The following is a 17,742-nucleotide window of genomic DNA, read 5'->3' as shown; positions in this document are numbered from 1 at the left end:
CACCATGATGGTCTTTCCCACCAAATAAAAAAAGTGAGGAGGGGGACTTCTCAGAAGTACAAATGGCAGTAACTCTCAAGTTGTAATGAAGCAAATCCAAACATTCTCATGTTGCCATGACCACCGGGGCTGGTTGTGGCATGTTACCAGAGGGATGCATATAAAGTGCAGATTCGTCTGATATCCCCTTGAAGTTGAGAAGTCTTTCTAGAACAGAATAATTATTTTTATTATTATTGTTACTTATTTTATTTATTTATTTTTTAGGTCCTGGATCAAATAGTCATTGTAATTTGTGAGTCATAATTTGGAAAACTGTAGGAAGACCCAAAGTGGATTGAAAGATGTTCTGTGACAGGAGCCAGAGGTCTTTGCTAAAGAAGTCTGGGTCACCTGGCATGCACCTTCCTTAGGATTTCTTAAACAAGGAACCATGGTTAGATATTGAGGGTCTGAAATTCATAAGGCACTCATGTGATTTTGTTTTGTTTTGGTGGCAATGATAGATCCCATTCTTCCCCCTCTGTATTTAACTTTAAATATGGTGGTCATCTGATGATGCTTAAGGGTGTAAATGTATACAGTTTTAATTTAATACGTACTGTGGCCAAAATTCCAGAAACTCACACACTAAGCATGGAGTCAAAGTAAACTGGAATAAAGGTGGGCAGAGAGGAGAGAAAAGGGCAGGTGGGAGATAAAAAAAAGAGAGAGAAACCTGCAGTTTGTGTTTTTGTTTTTATATTTTATTCCTTTTTCTTTTAGATTATACTTAGGGTAAAATTTACAAGGAATAAAATATACAAATCTGCAGTGCACAGGTCGATGAATTTTCATATGGGCATACACCCCTGTAACCTTCTCTCAGGTCAAGATATAGAATATTCCTGTCTCCTAAAAACTTCCCTCCTGCTGCTTGCCAGTCCATAGCCACCACTTCCTGCCCTCACCCAGATCTAACCACTATCCTGACTCCTCTTCTCACAAGTTACTTTTGCATGTTTTTGAACATTATACAAATGGAAGCACGCGCCTTGGATCTTTGGTGTCTGGCTTCTTTCATTCAACATAACGCCTTTGAATTTCATCTGTGTTGTTGAGTGTAGCATCACCCAGCTCACTGGTACCATTGCACAGCATTCTGTGGCCTGCACGTCCCAATCTGTGCGTTTGTCCTTCTGTTGAAGAACACTGGGGATGTCTCTGGTTTGGTGCTATTATGAGGAGGAATTTTTGGTATTTTAAAAATAAGCCATATGCTTTCTTCTTAATCCAGTGTTTGCAATCAAAGGTTGGAAGATTGTGCTTCACAGGAATAGGTTTCTGAAAGTACTGCGGCCAAGCGGAAGTCTGGGTGGGCTTTGGACACTTCATGGAGAAACCACACACAACGTTGCTGCTTCCCCTGGTTTTCTCTGTTGGGGTAGCTTCCTTCTTAGAAGAGGAAACAAGAGAATTCTAGGAAATGCAGACAGATGGAGTCTTTTAAGCTAAAAAATATCTTGCCCCACTCTTCCAGAGGAAGCAAACGTGTCCTAAGACACTGAGGTCATCGGGATTATGTGTGGAGCCTACAATGAGAAACACTGGTCATGTGAACAGTGAGTTTCTGGGGCAGAATAGCAGGTCTCTGGTAATGACTGATGATACAATCTCTTGCTTTGGTGTGGAGGGTAGTAACATTAATAAAGCACATGTATTTCACAGGGCCTTAACCTTTAGCCTAGTAGGGCCACAACTCTTACATTAGAAGGACCACAGTCTTTAAATCAAGCCACAGGTTAGTAGGATCTTTATCTTAGTAGGGCAACAGTCCTTAGCTGTTAGAAGAGCCAAAGCCCTTTAGTTTAGGCCATAGCATAGTTGGACCACAGTCCTTAGTTTTAGCATGGACAAAGCCTTGTACTTTGAGGAATAACCTAACCTTTTAGTATTGCACATAGAAATGCTAAGCTTGGGAAAAAAACAGAAAACTTGCACAGGACTGAAAAGTCTCTGGTGTGGATGTGAAAATCATAACAGCAAAAGTGCTTGCTCTAAGGGCAAGATGCCCTTGGTGCAGCTAAACCTAATTATGAAAGAGTGTGTGAGTTAAAAGCTTCAAGGCTGCTCTGCCATTTAGCGGTTGGTTCCACATTTCACCTTCCTAGGAAACTAAGTGTTGCCATAACGATTATCTCATTGGTTCTTTTGAAAGTCAAATAGCTTAGTTTTATGACTCCTTTGATGGTAAATTGCATAAACTGTTTTTAAGTTGCACCTACTTTAATGAAAATTATGTAGCCGGTTTGTTTATGTTTTCACTATGACTGTTTAACCAACTGTGTTCTTTTCTGTAACTTTCTTGGCTGGACAATAAAAACTGAGAGAAAACCTAGTTAGGAGTGTTTTTTATTCCAAGGAATGGTTCTCTCTTGAAGAAGTCATCTCCTGGAATCAACCCCTTCTGGGCCTCTCATTTGCTCAGGAAAAATGGGCTTTGAGTAATCCTTTGCTTCTCTGTCTCTGTCACCCTGGTTGACAGGTGACACAGGTAATGTGGCGGAGAACCGATAAGGCCTCTGCGTGTAAGGACTAGGGCTTTCATCTCAGCTCCACCTCTGACTGGTGACAAGTCACTTAGAATCTCTACATTTTATTCCTTCTTGTAAAGGACAGTAGCCACCTGCCCAATGTCCTGTTCCCCACCACAGGATCATGATACTTCCCAGCACCCAGGCCAATCTGGTCCCTTCCCCGGGGCTGCCAACGGGTTGGCCACAATGTGGAAGCTGGAAGCTGTTCACGAACCACAAAGCACTCAGCTCATTGGGTATGAGGGTGACGGTCACCTCCTGGTGTTTCCTCAGAGTCTGGTGTGGGACTGAGAATGGGATTGTAGGGGAGGAAGGGGTCGCCAAGTCCGAGCTAGGCCCACCCCTCACTGGCACCTTTCAACTCTCGCCTCCAGCCCTCTACAGCAAGGCAAATCATAACTAAAGCCAAAATGTTTCATTATTTTAGTTATTATTTTAGTTATACTAAGTTTCCTTTTACATTGTCAGAGCTAGGCTCAGACCCTTCAAACCCATTGTACAGACTGGGTCACCAGACCCCTCACAACACAGGTCCATGTTAGGTAACTGGGAAAGATTCCAGATACCAGGAGCTGTTGGCAGATGACATGAGCTCAGTCCTCAGCTTCCTCAGTGGCAGCAGCTTACAGGCCCGGTAGCTTACAGGTCCAACGGTGGTGGTGGCCTTGCAGAGGATCCCGGGGGCACTAGCAGCAGCAGCAGCCTCCAGCAGCAGCAGTAGCCTCCCCATGGTGCCCCCCCTCCCGGGGCATCCTGGGGGTGGGAAGTGGCATGGATGAGAGCCACTCATCCTTTATACTTAAGCCCATACCTCAGGACACCTGGGTGCACAAGCACAATTACACTAGACAATAACCAAGGAACACCTGAGCACATGTGCCTATTTATATCAAATGCTCAGCAAGATTCTGAACATCTGAGGGGCCCTGACCATTTTCCTATATTTTCCCAACACACGCAAATGCCATACAGCACCCTTCTGGCTCCCAGATACCTTAGAAGGTTCTCTAGTGGGGAGAAAAAAATGAAAGAAATGCCACCAGGCCTTCCAGCACCCTTTAGTGTGTGTTGTGACAACAGGAAATACACAGGACACCCTCTCTTTGGTTTTCTTTAAATAATGGAGTAAGTTGATAGTCAACTCTGTACTCCTTAAATATGTATAATCAATCAATTATGTTTCAATTAAAAAATAAATTTAAAAAATTCTACAAAATCTACATCAGGATGAGAGAATTCGTTGTGCACAAATCAGAACACAAAGCCCAAAGGCAAAGGGTTTGTTTGACGTTATATTAGCAGACCCACCATGCTGGGTTCCTAGGCAGTGTTTTTGGAGCATGTATTCGTAGCTGACAGGCTGACATTTCACAGGGGCAAACAATTTTAAAATGCTCTCCAAGATTGAAATAAATATTCTTTGAGAAGAAGAACATTCCACATTTGTCTTTTGATCTCTGTTCTGCGGACTCAATAGGACCCTTCAGTGTGTGGTGTGGAATATACTAAAAAGCATATGTACTTGACAGGGCCTGGTTTTCCTTGTTTCACTGAAAGTTACCAGCCTATACTGTTAAACTATAACCCCACCTTTGTTCTCTTTCTGTAACTTCCTGGTCTAAAAAATAAATGCAGGAAGAGAACCCCAATTCTGCGTTAATTTTCCCAAGGAAGGGATCCCTTTTGCTGGAGGGTCCCAGGAAAGTTAACCACGTCGGGGCTTCTCACTGCTCCGTAGAGATGAGCTTTGAGTAATCCTTTGCGTCTCCGTCACCCAGAAGAAGTGAGGTGACAAATGGGGGGGGAGGGCGAAGCAACACAAAGCAACAGTGTGGAAATCTGAGATAAAAGTTGGTATGTCTAATGCTTAACCTACGAATGCTTTACTTTTTTGGCCATTTATTTATTTTTGGTTGAGGCCTTTTACAAACCTGAAAAACTGTGGGCAATCAAGTCGCACAAGTAGAAGGTACATGATATGTCCCCGCAGCTTTTGGCTGAATGCTTTGGTGACACTTTTCACGTGAAATACATTGATGTTCGCTGAAGGAATTAATCAGCAAGAGAATGAGCTGAAGTTGTCTGTCCCCCCAGGGCTGGCCTTAAGCATGATTTTGCAATGTAATTAGATAAGGACATTTGGGGGCTTAGAAGTTACCCTCAGAGCTAGTTAGGCCACCCATGAAGTTTGGGACAAAAAAGCACTCCACAGGCCACGAAAGGCACACCTGTTGAGTGAGGTCCTGGGAGCAGTGACCTAAATTTGTATAAACAAGACCTGTGCTCCTAGTAGAAGTTAAAAATCCAAACCTAACCATTGTAACTGTTACATTGATAATCACCAGAAGAGAGGAAGTATTTAACCCCTCCTCCCCACAACTATATATGCAGAATGGAAAATGTAACATTCTGCATGTGCTGAAAGTCTAAGAATAAATTAGATTTGCCACACTCCCCAGCAATCCTACTCCAAAATATCTACTCAAGAGAAATGAAAACCTGTAGTCATGCATACCCAAATGCAAATGTATTGAGTCGCTTTATTGATAATTGCCCTGTACTGGAAACAACCCAATGCAAAGAAAACTACCTTAACCTTTCCTTGAACTGCAAAAGTAGACTTGAACAAAGGGAAAGACATCCCGTGTTCTTGAATAAGAAGACTCAATATTATAAATATGTAAATGATCCCTAAGTTAATGTATAAACTTGGCATTATCCTAACAAAAATACTGATAGTTTTGTGTTTTTTCCAGTCTGCAGTAAGGCAAGTTGATTATAAAGTTCATATGGAAAATAAGTAGAAACAAGAAAGTCCTCAGGGTGGGGAAGGAATGAGATACCAAATAACATACACACTATTTTAAAATAAGTCTCTGTGATGCTTTTAGGTGTTCACTAGATTAAGAAATACCTAGAGAACTGGTAAAGCGTTCTTTCTGGATGTGTCTGTCAAGATGTTTCCAGAGGAGATTGGCCTGTGAGTTGGTGAACTGAGTGGGGAAGATCCACCCTCAATGTGGGTGGGCACGGTCCGATCGGGTGGGGACCCAGATAGAACAAGAAGGCAGAGGAAAGGTGAATTCTTTCTTTCTCCTGGAGCTGGGACATTCTTCTTCTTGTTCCCTTGGACATCAGAACTCTAGGCTCTCCAGCCTTCGGACTCCAGAACTTATACCAGCAGCCCACTGGGTTCTCAGAGCTTTAGCCTTGGACTGAGAGTTATGCTGTCGCCTTCCCTGGTTCTGAGGCTTTTGGACTTGAATCGAGTCATGCTACTTGGATCCCAGGGTCTCCAGCTTGCAGACAGCTTGTTGTGGGACTTCTCAGTCTCTGGAATTATATGAGCCAATTCCCTTATTGAATCCCCTCTCATGTATTGATATCTATATATCTATCTCTAACTATGTCTATCTGTTGCTTTGCCTCCCATGGATTTGTCGGCCCTTTACCCCTGGGTGATGGAGCCACCAAAGATTACTCAAGGCCCATCTCTTCTGAGCAGTGAGAAGCTCCCAAAAGGGGTTAATCTCAAGATAGAGGCATTCCTTCTAATTTTGGAAATTAACCACGAGTTGGGGTTCTCTTCCTGCATTTATTCTCCAGACCAGGAAATTACAAGAAGAGAACACAGGTGGGGTTTTTTCCAAGTACAGTTAAACAAGTTTAACCACCAGAAGCTGGTAACATTCAGTAAGACAAGCAAGGTGACATTCTATAATGCAATTAAGTCGATCCACTAACAAAAGCTTGATCTTAGCAAACATTCTCTTCTTACAGCACTTTCTCAGTATCTTTACATATCAATCAGTAACCTGTCTGTCTTTGAGCCAGCAACCTTGCTGTGTTACAATTCTTTATCTTACAACAGAGACTGTATAGCCTGGAGAAAATTTCCTGTCCTTTGCAAGGTCAATATTTGAAACTGCAAGGCTTTGGAAAACCAGGCCCTGTGAGGTACATTTGCTTTAGGCATACTCCACATCTATCTATATATCCTATTTGTTCTATTTCTCTGGAGAACCCTGACTATACAATCTCTACTCTGGTTTGAATGTCCCCCCAAAACTCAGACTGAAGCTTGATCTCCAGTGTAACAATGATAAGAGGGTGGGAAATCTCACTATGCTATTTGAAAGATGGTGCTTTGGGAAGTGATTGGATTGTGAGGGCTCTATCCTTGTGAATAGTTAATTTATTCATGGAGTAATGGGTTAATGGATGACGGGATTATAATAGGAGCGGCACTGTGAGGCTTCATAAGGAGATTAAGTGAGCATGCTTACACGCTCTTGCCCTCTTGCCATGTGATGCCTGGTGCCACCTCAGGGCTCTGCAGAGGCCCCACCAAAAAGAAGGCTCTCACCAGATACACCCCCTCAGCCTTGGACTTCCCAGCCTCCAAAACTGTAACAAATAAATTTCTTTTCTTTATAAATTACCTCATTTCAGGTATTCTGTTATAAGTGATAGAAAATGGACTATTACAATCCCTGAAATTTAAAGCAGGGTAGGACCGGCACATGAATATACAAATACATTAAAGGAGTCAAATAGGATGTCCAGAAATGAGCCCAATATCTATGGAAATCTAATATGGAAAAGATAACATCTCAAATCATTGGAGGAAATATGGATTTTAAAATTAAGTGGTATTGTACAAAAGGAGAGTTATTTGGAAAAATAAAATTTGACCCAATACACTACATCAGGGCAAATTGCAAATGAATACAGCAGGAATGGACCCATTCAAGAGCCAGGAAAAATGAACAAAGGCCTTTATAACATATCAGTGGGAGAAATACACCTAAACTGTGACTCAAATACCAAAAGCAATAAAAGGAAGATTAATAAATTTAACAATATGTAAACATTACCAATACATTTGCACAACAAAAATACCATAAGCAAAGTACAAAAACTAATGATAAATTAAGAAAGATATTTGTGACTGAGAGCACAAAGGGCAAATTTCATTAACATATTAAGAGCTTCTAAAAATCAAGAATACCAACATGTCAGCAGAGGAAGGGGCTAGAAACATAATTTGATACTGTGGTGGGCAGCTTGTGACATGGTCCCAGAGACCCCCACCTAACTCGTAGTCATGCCCCTGACCCCTTCCTACAGAGCATGTGCTGGACCTAGTGACTTGCTTCTATGAATAGAAAATGGCAAAAGCCATGGGATGTGACTTCTGTGGTTCGATTATACAAACATCGTGACTTCCTTCTCGTTACTGCTCTCTCCCTTGCTGCCTGTCCCTGGCTGTCTCACTTACTTGCTCTGCCATGTTGTGAGAAGTTCTATGGACATAGGCCCATACAGTAAGGAACTGAAGGCTCTGGCCAGTAGCGTGTGAGGAACTAAGGAAATGAATCCCACCAACAACAGTGTAAGCGAGCAATGAAGTGGATCCTTCCCCACTGAGTTTTCAGATGAGACCACAGGCCCAGCTGGCATTTTAATTGCAGCTTTGTGAGAGTCCGTGAAGCAGAGGACCCGGCTAAGCTGTGCCCACACTCCTGATCCACAGAAGCTGCCAGGTAATAAATGTGCATTGCTTGAGGCCACTCAGTGCTGCGGGAATCTGTTTCACAGCAACAGACAACTGACAGACAACACTGAGAAAAAAACAATAGCCCTCAAACATTTGAAGGAGTACTCAGCCTCACTAAAAAAAAGTTCATTGAAATAACAGAGATAGCCTTTCTCACCAATCATATTCAAGAAAAATTCAGTGTTTTACAATGTATTCTTTGACAGGGCTGTGAGGAAGCAGACATTTTCATAGCTGGCTCATGGGAGAGCAAAATGGATCCCCCCTGTATTAGTCCGTTTGTGTTGTTTATAACAGAATACATGGAACTGGGTGATTTATATAGAAAACAAAATTTTTTGCTTATAGTTTCTGAGGTGAGGAAGTCCAAAGTGCATCTGGTGCTGGCAACAGTGACTCAGCGGTCTCACATTGCAAGATGGTGGAAGCAGAGAGAGCAGAGAGAGAAAGACAGACTCTCCTCCTCTTTTAAAGCCCTCAGAAACACACCCCTGACCACCATTTTTAATCCATCCACTACTGCACAGTCCTGCAATCCAATCACCTCTTCAAGACTCCACCTTTCAATTACCATAATAGGATTTCCCACTCTCTTAACAGCCACAGTAGGGATTAATACATAAAATGTGGGGGACACAATTCAAGCTTCAATGAGTTTTGTGGGTACATAATTCAATCCACTAAACCCCCTATAGTGGAAGATTTAGAAATGTTTTTTAAAATTACAGGTGTATTGACTGTTTGATCCAGCAGTCTTAGGAATCCCAAAGATATACTGGCAAAAATGCAAAAATGCATATGCACAAAGTTATAATATGCACACACACACACACACACACACACACATATATACATACATAACTGATTGAATATATCAGAGCACATCCACAGAATAGAATGCTTTGCAGCCATAAAAACAATAAGAAAGATGTTTACATATAGAATGATCTCCAAGAATGTATTGCCCAGTGAAAAAAGCAAAGTGCTAAGCTATATACACACTATGATAGCATTTTATAAGAGGTGGAATAAATGTGAACACATGCCCTTATACGTGCAACTGAAAATACTGAAATATAAAATTAAAATGTTATCTACAGTTGGACAGAACACAATGGGGATGGGAACAGAAGTTTATTTAGAGTTTTTTCTGAATGAACCTGATTATATAAATTTAACTTTGAAATTATGTAAATATTTTACATATTCAAAAGGAAAACTATATAAAAAAGACAAAATAATCCCTAAAAATAGGAATAATTTTTTATTAAAATAATATAACTTTTATATATATATAATATAGTTTATATATTAAAAAAATACATAAAAATAGGAATAAGTTTATTCCCTGAAAGGAATAAACTTAATTGCTTATCAAGTTGGTGATATAACCATACAAAGAAAATTTTTATACCAAATAACTGTAGAATGCAGCATTTTGACTATAGAAGCCTAGTACAATCAATTTCGGGCACAAATGGAGCTTCAAAGAAACCTTAAACTTTATCTATTATGCTTAATGATGATATTGGTAATATTTTTAAAATTTTCTATATTATAGAAGCAAATAAGTAATTATGTCAGTGTTGTTGGGTTTTGAATCTGTGAGAAAGAAATGCAGAATATAATTGCAGCTAAACAACAATCCGGTAAGTTAAGGATGAATTGAAAGTCATAATGATTTTTTTTCATCTCAGAAATTCATATATCCTAGTCTTATCCACTAAAGAGATCGAGATATGGTGACAATTCAGGAGAAAAGGTACCACCGGTACCCAGATTGTGGTTTCTAAATCCCATCCCCATGTCCAGGGCTCACTGAAGGAATAGCAGGTTGGATTCAAGGTCTTCTGCCCGGACACGTACAAGATACACCCGGGAAATCTTGTTGAGGGACAGAATAGAAAGCCTCAGAGACTAATAGGGACTGCTAATGGGTCTGGGGGTTCTTCCTGGGGTGATGAAAATGTCCTGCAATTAGGCAGTGGTGATGGTTGTACTATTCTGTGAATATACTAAAAAGCACCGAATTGTACACATTCAAAGGTGAATTTTATGGTATGTGCATTGTACTTCAACCAAGTCTTAGAAAAATTATTTAAATAGAGTATTTTTAAGAGCAAAACAAAAAAGATGAACGGGAAGCCCCGTACTGGCAGCGTGCAGACCACAGGAGTCACGTCTGTGAGATGCTTACATGATCTCACTGCATTTAGCATTTCCTGCGCTCCTGAGATAGTGTTTCTGCAGCAACATCCTTCCCTTTCAAATATTAACTTGCATTTTAGTCATGTTTTGGAAAGAAAGGAAAATGACTTTGATTTTATGAGAATTACTTTTTTCCTTAAACTTTAAGTATGGGAACCGACACTCATGGCTGTTTAAGAAAATGGTCTTTAGCACAATATATCTGTGCTCATTAATATTCTAGGCATGTTTTTAATCGGTAAAGTTAATTTGCTTAAAAAATAACCTGAAGATTATGAGATGGGAGAGTTTCTAGCCCATAAAAACAAAACAAAAAAAAAAACTTTGGGGAATTGTCAGTTATTTTGAAAATGAAATCCATGAATAGGTTCCAAGAGGGTTATGAACTTTTGCATAATTTTATGTGCATGGGCATTGTTCTGGGGAGAATTTTCATAAGCTTAAGAACCTCCGGTACAAAAGGGAATTAGATAAGAGTAAATAAATATGTTTTAATTTCAATATTTCTCTCCATAACACATTTTCAAAGAAAAAATTTGTTGATAAAGTGAGCGGTTACATGAGGCAAATAGAATGTTATGATTGTATTGAATACAGATTTTTTTTTTTTTTTGCGCTTAGAAAATATCAATGGAGACAAGTCAATGGACATATGTGTCCCATGGCTTCACTGCCAAAGATGGTACAATTTGATCATAAAAAAGAGTAATGAATGCAACTGAACAAAACATTTCGAACATACACAAACCCTCAAGTTACTGTTAAAACCTTTATGAGACAATTAGGGAAATTTGAACATTGGGTATTTGAGCACATTAAGAAATTATTGTTAACGTTTTTGGTGTGATACTGGCAATGTGGTTTTGTCAAAGAAAGGAGGGGTCCTTATCTTTTAGAAATATATAATGGAGTATTTATGGATAAAATAATATATTGCCAGTGACTTACTACAAAATAATCCAAGGCTGCAGTCAGAGCAGGTAGTAAGGATAGGGATAAAACACGACTAATCATATATTAATACTTACTGAAGCTGAGAAAATAGAGACTACTTTTGAATGTATTTGAAAATGTCCATGATAAAAACACAGAAAAAATCTCATGAGTTCAGACTCAAGAGTTATTGATACTCAAAAAAGAGAAAGAAAAAACTGAAATAGAAAAAACAAAAAACAAATACATTGGGCAACACCGAAGGTAACTAGGACATTCTCCCTGTCTACTGAAGAAACCAATTAGAGGGAAAAAATAAAGTATTTACCCTGACATTTTGTGGGCACTAAATTTTATTTGTTTAATTTATTTTTTAAATAGTGTAGTTAAGTTTCACTCCATCTTTTCATCCTCTATTCAGCAAATATTTATTCTAGGTGGCTGGCTGGTACAGGAATCCAAAGCCTTGACTTTGGGGTTACCAGCACCGCACTATAACCAGTGAGCTAACCGGCCAGCCCTGAATTTTGGACGAAGCAAATGACCACAGCTAATGAGGGAAAAGTCTTTACAAAAGCATCCCCGCTAATAAATCCGGCAAGAATGTTCATGTTAGAATGTCACCGCTTGCGATCCTTACTGTGATCATTCATCCAAACAAGGACAGTCAATAGATGAAACTGTTAGAGACAGGGGGAGGTGTGATGAGAAAATTTGCAAGAGGGATCAGACTTCCCCTCCTGGATCCACCACTGATCAGTCTTCACATCATGAAAATGAACAAGGACCATGTGCCACCTGCTATGATGCGTTCAGGTTGCAGTGCAGGGCACCACCTATGAAACGGTCTTCCTCAGAGAGGTCACCAGGGATCTAATTGAGCCTCTAGCGGTAACAAGTTAAGTGACAGGACAATTGACCCTCTTTCTTCAACAAATCCAAATCATCAAAAAACCAAACAAAACAGGCTGGGGGTGGGGGGGTGCCGTGTGAGTGTGTGTGTGTGTGTGTGTGTGTGTGTGTGTGTGTGTGTGTGTGTGTGTGTGTGTTAGAATAAGACTTACGAGGCAGAAAGAGTGGCTTGTGTGTAACAAATAAAACTACAGAATTATTTTTGAGGTATTTAAAAATTCTGAGTATTTGACGATAACAAGGAATAATTGTTAAATTTTAGATTTAATATGGTTTGCAAGAAAATGTCCATTTTTAGAGAGTAATATTGAAGTACATGGAGATGAAGGAACATGATGTCTGGGGTTTACTTTAAAATACTTAGGAGAAAGAAACAGATTTAAAAGGGGGAAGCAAGTGGAGAGAAAGCTAAAATCACTAATAATTGTTGGTAATTGTTGAGTCTGGTAATGCATGTGTAACGTTCCTTAGACTCTCCTTTCTACTTTCACGCATTTTGGAAAACTTCATTTGATAGGGAGATGTTATTACCATGGCATAGGATAGAAGGTTCATTCTTGTTTCTGGCAGCAGCTTATGAGGGGGCTGTGAGAGGTTTAGGTACTCAGAAACTCTTACTTCCATTCAGCAGGTTTATAGTATTGACTATCTACTTTAGACAACAATTAAAATCCAGATCCAATAAGACCAACTGGCATATGAGAAAGGTTTTTTGTTTGCTTGTTTTTAATGAAAGCTCCTAATTCAACCACCTAATCAGGGAACAGATGCACAAGATAACAAAAAGAAATGGTTGGCCAGTTTTTGTCACAAACTACATTTGCCTTCATCTTGAGTACTTGGAATTACTTGGTAGAGCATCCTGGTAAAACTTCCCATAAACCCCTGGGAATCTTGGACTTGCAAAGCCAATGAAACCTGGAAATGCATGTTTCTCAAACACTGGGATGTACTCGGCTGTGGCTATTTATTTTCTTCTATGGGTTAGTATTATGGTTGGCTGGAAGCTCAATCGGTTAGAACATGGTGTCGATAATACCAAAGTCAAGGGTACAGATCCCATACCAGCCAACCACCAAAAATAACAAATAACCAAATAAAATTCAACACTCCAGTTATTTATTTTGTTGCTTGAATTGTTTCAGCTTTGGCCATTGGGAGCTTCTTCCCCGTGGGGTCCAGTGTCCCTTCCACATGGCTGCATTCTTTTTTGAGCATTTCCTTACTTGCTGGTACCACAAGGAATCAACCATTTCTTCAAAGAACGCTGGTCCCTTTTATTGAAGAACACTAGGACTAAATTGAATTTTGCCAGCACACTGAGAATTGAACTGTTCAGAAGGGTTGACTCTTGTTAGTTTCTTGGGATTCCAGTTGCCGTATAAACCAAATGCCCTACTTTGACGAATTGCACATTAGGAAGATTAATTGCCACCTGACATCTCTTCTTGGTCACACAATACATACTGCAGATTACATCCAGACCAAACTCCACAGCTCCCTTCCTCATCTCGCCACTTTCAGCCTTTGCCCTAGCATCGTCTTCACAGTGGGCCCTTCCTCACCAATATTCCAAAAATGGCACCTCCCAGGCCATCACTCCCCGCTCCCTCCTGGCTTTGCTTTGTCACCATCTGCAATGTCTTACTTGTTTCCTTCCTTCCTTCCTTCCTTCCTTCCTTCCTTCCTTCCTTCCTTCCTTCCTTCCTTCCTTCCTTCCTTCATTGTTGCTAGTCTTCCTCACCTTACCTGTCTTGTTTACCACTATGCCATGGCCCTTCCAGCACTGCTTGGCCACAGGAGACACATGTGAGCGAATGAGCAAACAGATGGAACTTTCTAGTTGTGGTGATGGCTTCCGATTTCCTCTGGCCACGTAGAAATGCTTCCTGACCCCCAATGCTTCTGTGCCACCTTCCTGGTAAGGTACAGATGCTCCCCTTTTCCCACCTGCTTCTCTGGGGACAGAATGTGGCAAGTCTCTTCCCATCACATTTCCCTCCTTCCTGTGTACATTTCTCCCGAGACCTTATCAGGAACTAGGGTTTTTACAGAGGTAATCAAATTAAAGTGAGGTCATTAAGGTGAGCCCCAATCAATGTGACTGGTGTACTTCTACGAAGAGAAGGTATGTACAGAGGGAAGACATTTGTGGAGCATCTAATATGTGCAAAACACTCTCTGGGCAGGGTCCAGAGGAATAGTTCACAGACCCCCATCCCCTCAAGGAAGATCCATCGGACCTCTGAACGGCGAGGTGGGAACCTGGATGGGACAGGTGCAGTGGAGGCACAGGGCCAATGCCCGTGAGGCAGGGCGGATGTCACAGCAGCACTCGGGGCATCCCGTGCAGGAGCCAGGAAGGCTCGCTCCAGGCTGAAATCAGAAAGCCCTACCAGGGCCAGAACCTTCCTGGCAGATGCCACCTTTATTTACAGCCAGATAATCCTGAATACATCACTCTGAAGGGACAGTTGAACTGGCACCTTGGTAGGAGTGTGAGAGTGGGGCTGAGTGACTTTAACCGACTTTGAGAATTCCTTTTGAGGTGACTTCAGGAACTGCCAGTTGGGGGCAGGCTGCTGGAACGTGTGGGCTGGCAGGAAGCATTTAAATGTGCAAGGTAATTGCATCTGTTGTTAGAGAGGAATTCAGTGAGTGGAAGAGATGGCACGATGCAGCCTCTGCTGGCACAGACTCTGCCACCCAGGGACACTGGGCAACTGAGCCCACCAGTCTCCAGTACAGTGCATTTGTGAGAACGCTGTTTGCAAGGGAACGACAATTAATGAATGAGTTAAAGTTGTGGGCTCCCTCTGACGTCCAAGGGATGGGCCAGAGATGGGGAGTGCAGACTCTGTCTCTAAAGGTGAGGGATTCATTGGTGCTGGCGAAGCCACATTAGAGAAGTCACTTTGTCCTCAACTCAGAGAGGTCCATGCACAAGAGAGATGAAGGAACTCCTCCTTCCCAGAGCTGCGGGGCAGAGAATCGCCTGCAGTTGCAACAGTGGGACTGGAAAACCAGTGAAGGCACCTCCCACCCATATTTACACACATATACATAGGTGTGTCAGTATGTGTGTGTCTGTGTGTACATGCACACGCATGCATTGAGGAAGAAAGATCCATTACCAAGGGTAAATGATACAGAACAATGTGTATTTTATAATTTGTGTAAATATGAAAGGATACACATGTCTTCTTACCATACATGTGAATATGCATGGAACGTTCTGGAAGGACAGCACCTGGAACCACTGAAGGTATTTCTGGGACTGGGGTCTGCGATGGGAGGGCAATGCCCTGTTCACAGTATGCCATTGGGCACTATTTATGTACCACACACACACATGGTTTCCATTAAAGAAAGAGAGACACAGAGACAGACATACAGACTGAGAGAGACAGAGCAAGAGGAGGTGTCCTGGCAAAGAAAACTGTTCAAAATACTTTGCTAAGTAAAAACTTCAGTTGCAGAAGAGTTTGTATAGGAAGGTCCATTTCTGTAAAAGTTAACTATATATTTTGTATAATACATGTTTATATATGTATTAGAAGATAAACATAAAATTATAAAAATATGTGCATCTATTTATTATACAACATATAAAACATATATAAAACACGTTTGCTTATGATAGAGAGTGGGTGCAGGAAATGGTAAAAGTTCTTACCTCTGGGAAGGGGGGCTGGGTTGGGCACTGGTGAGAGAACTTCTTCCTTATCTCAGGCGGCCTCTGTTGGATCAAAGGATGCCCTCCACTGTGGAGGTGGGGACGGGGCTAGGAAAGAAAAGGCTGTCAGAGAAGCTGTTCAATATTTGTAGAATGAAAAATCAAACAGATGGAAATCAGAGAGCTATTTTTTTACAAGTGTAGTTCTAAGTGTATTATTAATTGTTGCATACATATTTTTATCCTCAGTATCTGTGTTGACATTTTCTCTGTTCTCTTTTAACTCTACCTGCCTTAAAATATCTTGAACACAATGTGCTATCACTTCACATCCATTAGGATCATTCAAAAAACAACAAAACCAGAAAATAACAAGTACTGCTGAGCACATGAAGAAACTGGAACCCTTGTTCATTGCTGGCAGAAATGTAAAAAACGGTGCAGCCGCTGTGGAAAATATTTCTGAAAAAATTAGACATAGAATTCCCATATGATCCAGAAATTCCACTTCTGGGTCTATGCCCAAAAGAAGTGAAAGCAGGAACTCAAAAATATATTCACACGCCCATGTACATGGCGGCACTATTCACAGCAGCCAAGAGGTGGGACCAAGTGTCCGTCCGTGGATGAGTCATAAGTGAAACGTGGTGTATCCAGACAGTGGAATGTCACCCCTACTTACAGGCTTAATAAGGAAGGAGGGAAATTCTGACACACGCTACAACATGGATGACCCTCAAGGCCATCATGCTAAGTGACATAAGCCAGGCACACAGGACAAACAGTGTATGATACCACTTCTGGGAAGTACGTAGAGGAGTCAAACTCAGAGACAGGAAGTAGAGTTAGGGGTATCAGGGTCTGCTAGCAGGGGAGTGAGGACAGAGTCAAGGTCGACAGTGTGTAATGGGGACAGTTCCAGTTGGGGAAGATGAACAAGTTCTGGAGGTGGGTTGTGGTGATGGTGGCACACAATGTCAATGTCCTCAATGCCATTGAACTGTACATTCAAAATGGTTCAAATGGTAAACTTTGTCATGTACGCTTTACCCCAATTTAAAATTACACAGCAAAGAAGGACTAAGGCTCCACTAACCAGTGATGCGGTCTCCAAGTGAGCCACGAGTCACAGGGAAGCCAGCCAGCTCGCTGGGTGGCGGGGCTGGGGTGGACACAGCTCCTCTCAGACGTCCGTCTCAGCCCCTTGTCACTGGCTTCTGAGCCACACTGTGGGCCGGTCTCGATTCTGAGGCCCTTGCCTCGGACTTCCACTTGCCACCGCATTCCACCAGCCACTGTTCCCGCCTTCTAAATTCCCAGTTGCTAGGCACGGCCACCATGGCAGTGCCCGATCTTCACTGGGCCACAGCACCGTCTTCGGTGTCTTTTCTTGGTCATGTGTCTTCTTTTTCTCTCTGTTAGCCTTGGGGGGCAGAGTATGTTTACCAGTGGACCATCAGAGCCCATCTCAAGTCTCTCTTGTCCCTCCCACATTGTATTTAATTCATATCACAGGGAGGTAATGACATGTTTTAAAGCAATGGCAGTGTATGAATGCAGGTGTCAGCAGAGGTGGCACTGACCTGGGTGAGATGTAATTGTGAAAGGCCATCGACAATGAACACATTAGGAAAGACATGTTTAATTCATGGGAAATGACCTCCCAGTTGAGTCATGGGCTTGTTGGGACCTAGTACACATGGTGAAATGGTGATTGGGCATAGCTTCAGATGGGGCTTCTGTAATAAGAAATGAGATGGCTAAAAAGGCCAATGATGTCAGCAAGCCAGTGCAGAAGTCAAAACTCCACTTTGCCTCCGGTGCTCCCATGGCAAGGAATTTCTCCTAAGCAAATGAGCAGAGATTGTGCAAAGATT

Source organism: Cynocephalus volans, chromosome Y (genome assembly GCF_027409185.1).
Source record: "Cynocephalus volans isolate mCynVol1 chromosome Y, mCynVol1.pri, whole genome shotgun sequence".
Classification (NCBI taxonomy): Eukaryota; Metazoa; Chordata; class Mammalia; order Dermoptera; family Cynocephalidae; genus Cynocephalus; species Cynocephalus volans.
Note: the sequence above shows the minus strand (reverse complement) of the source record.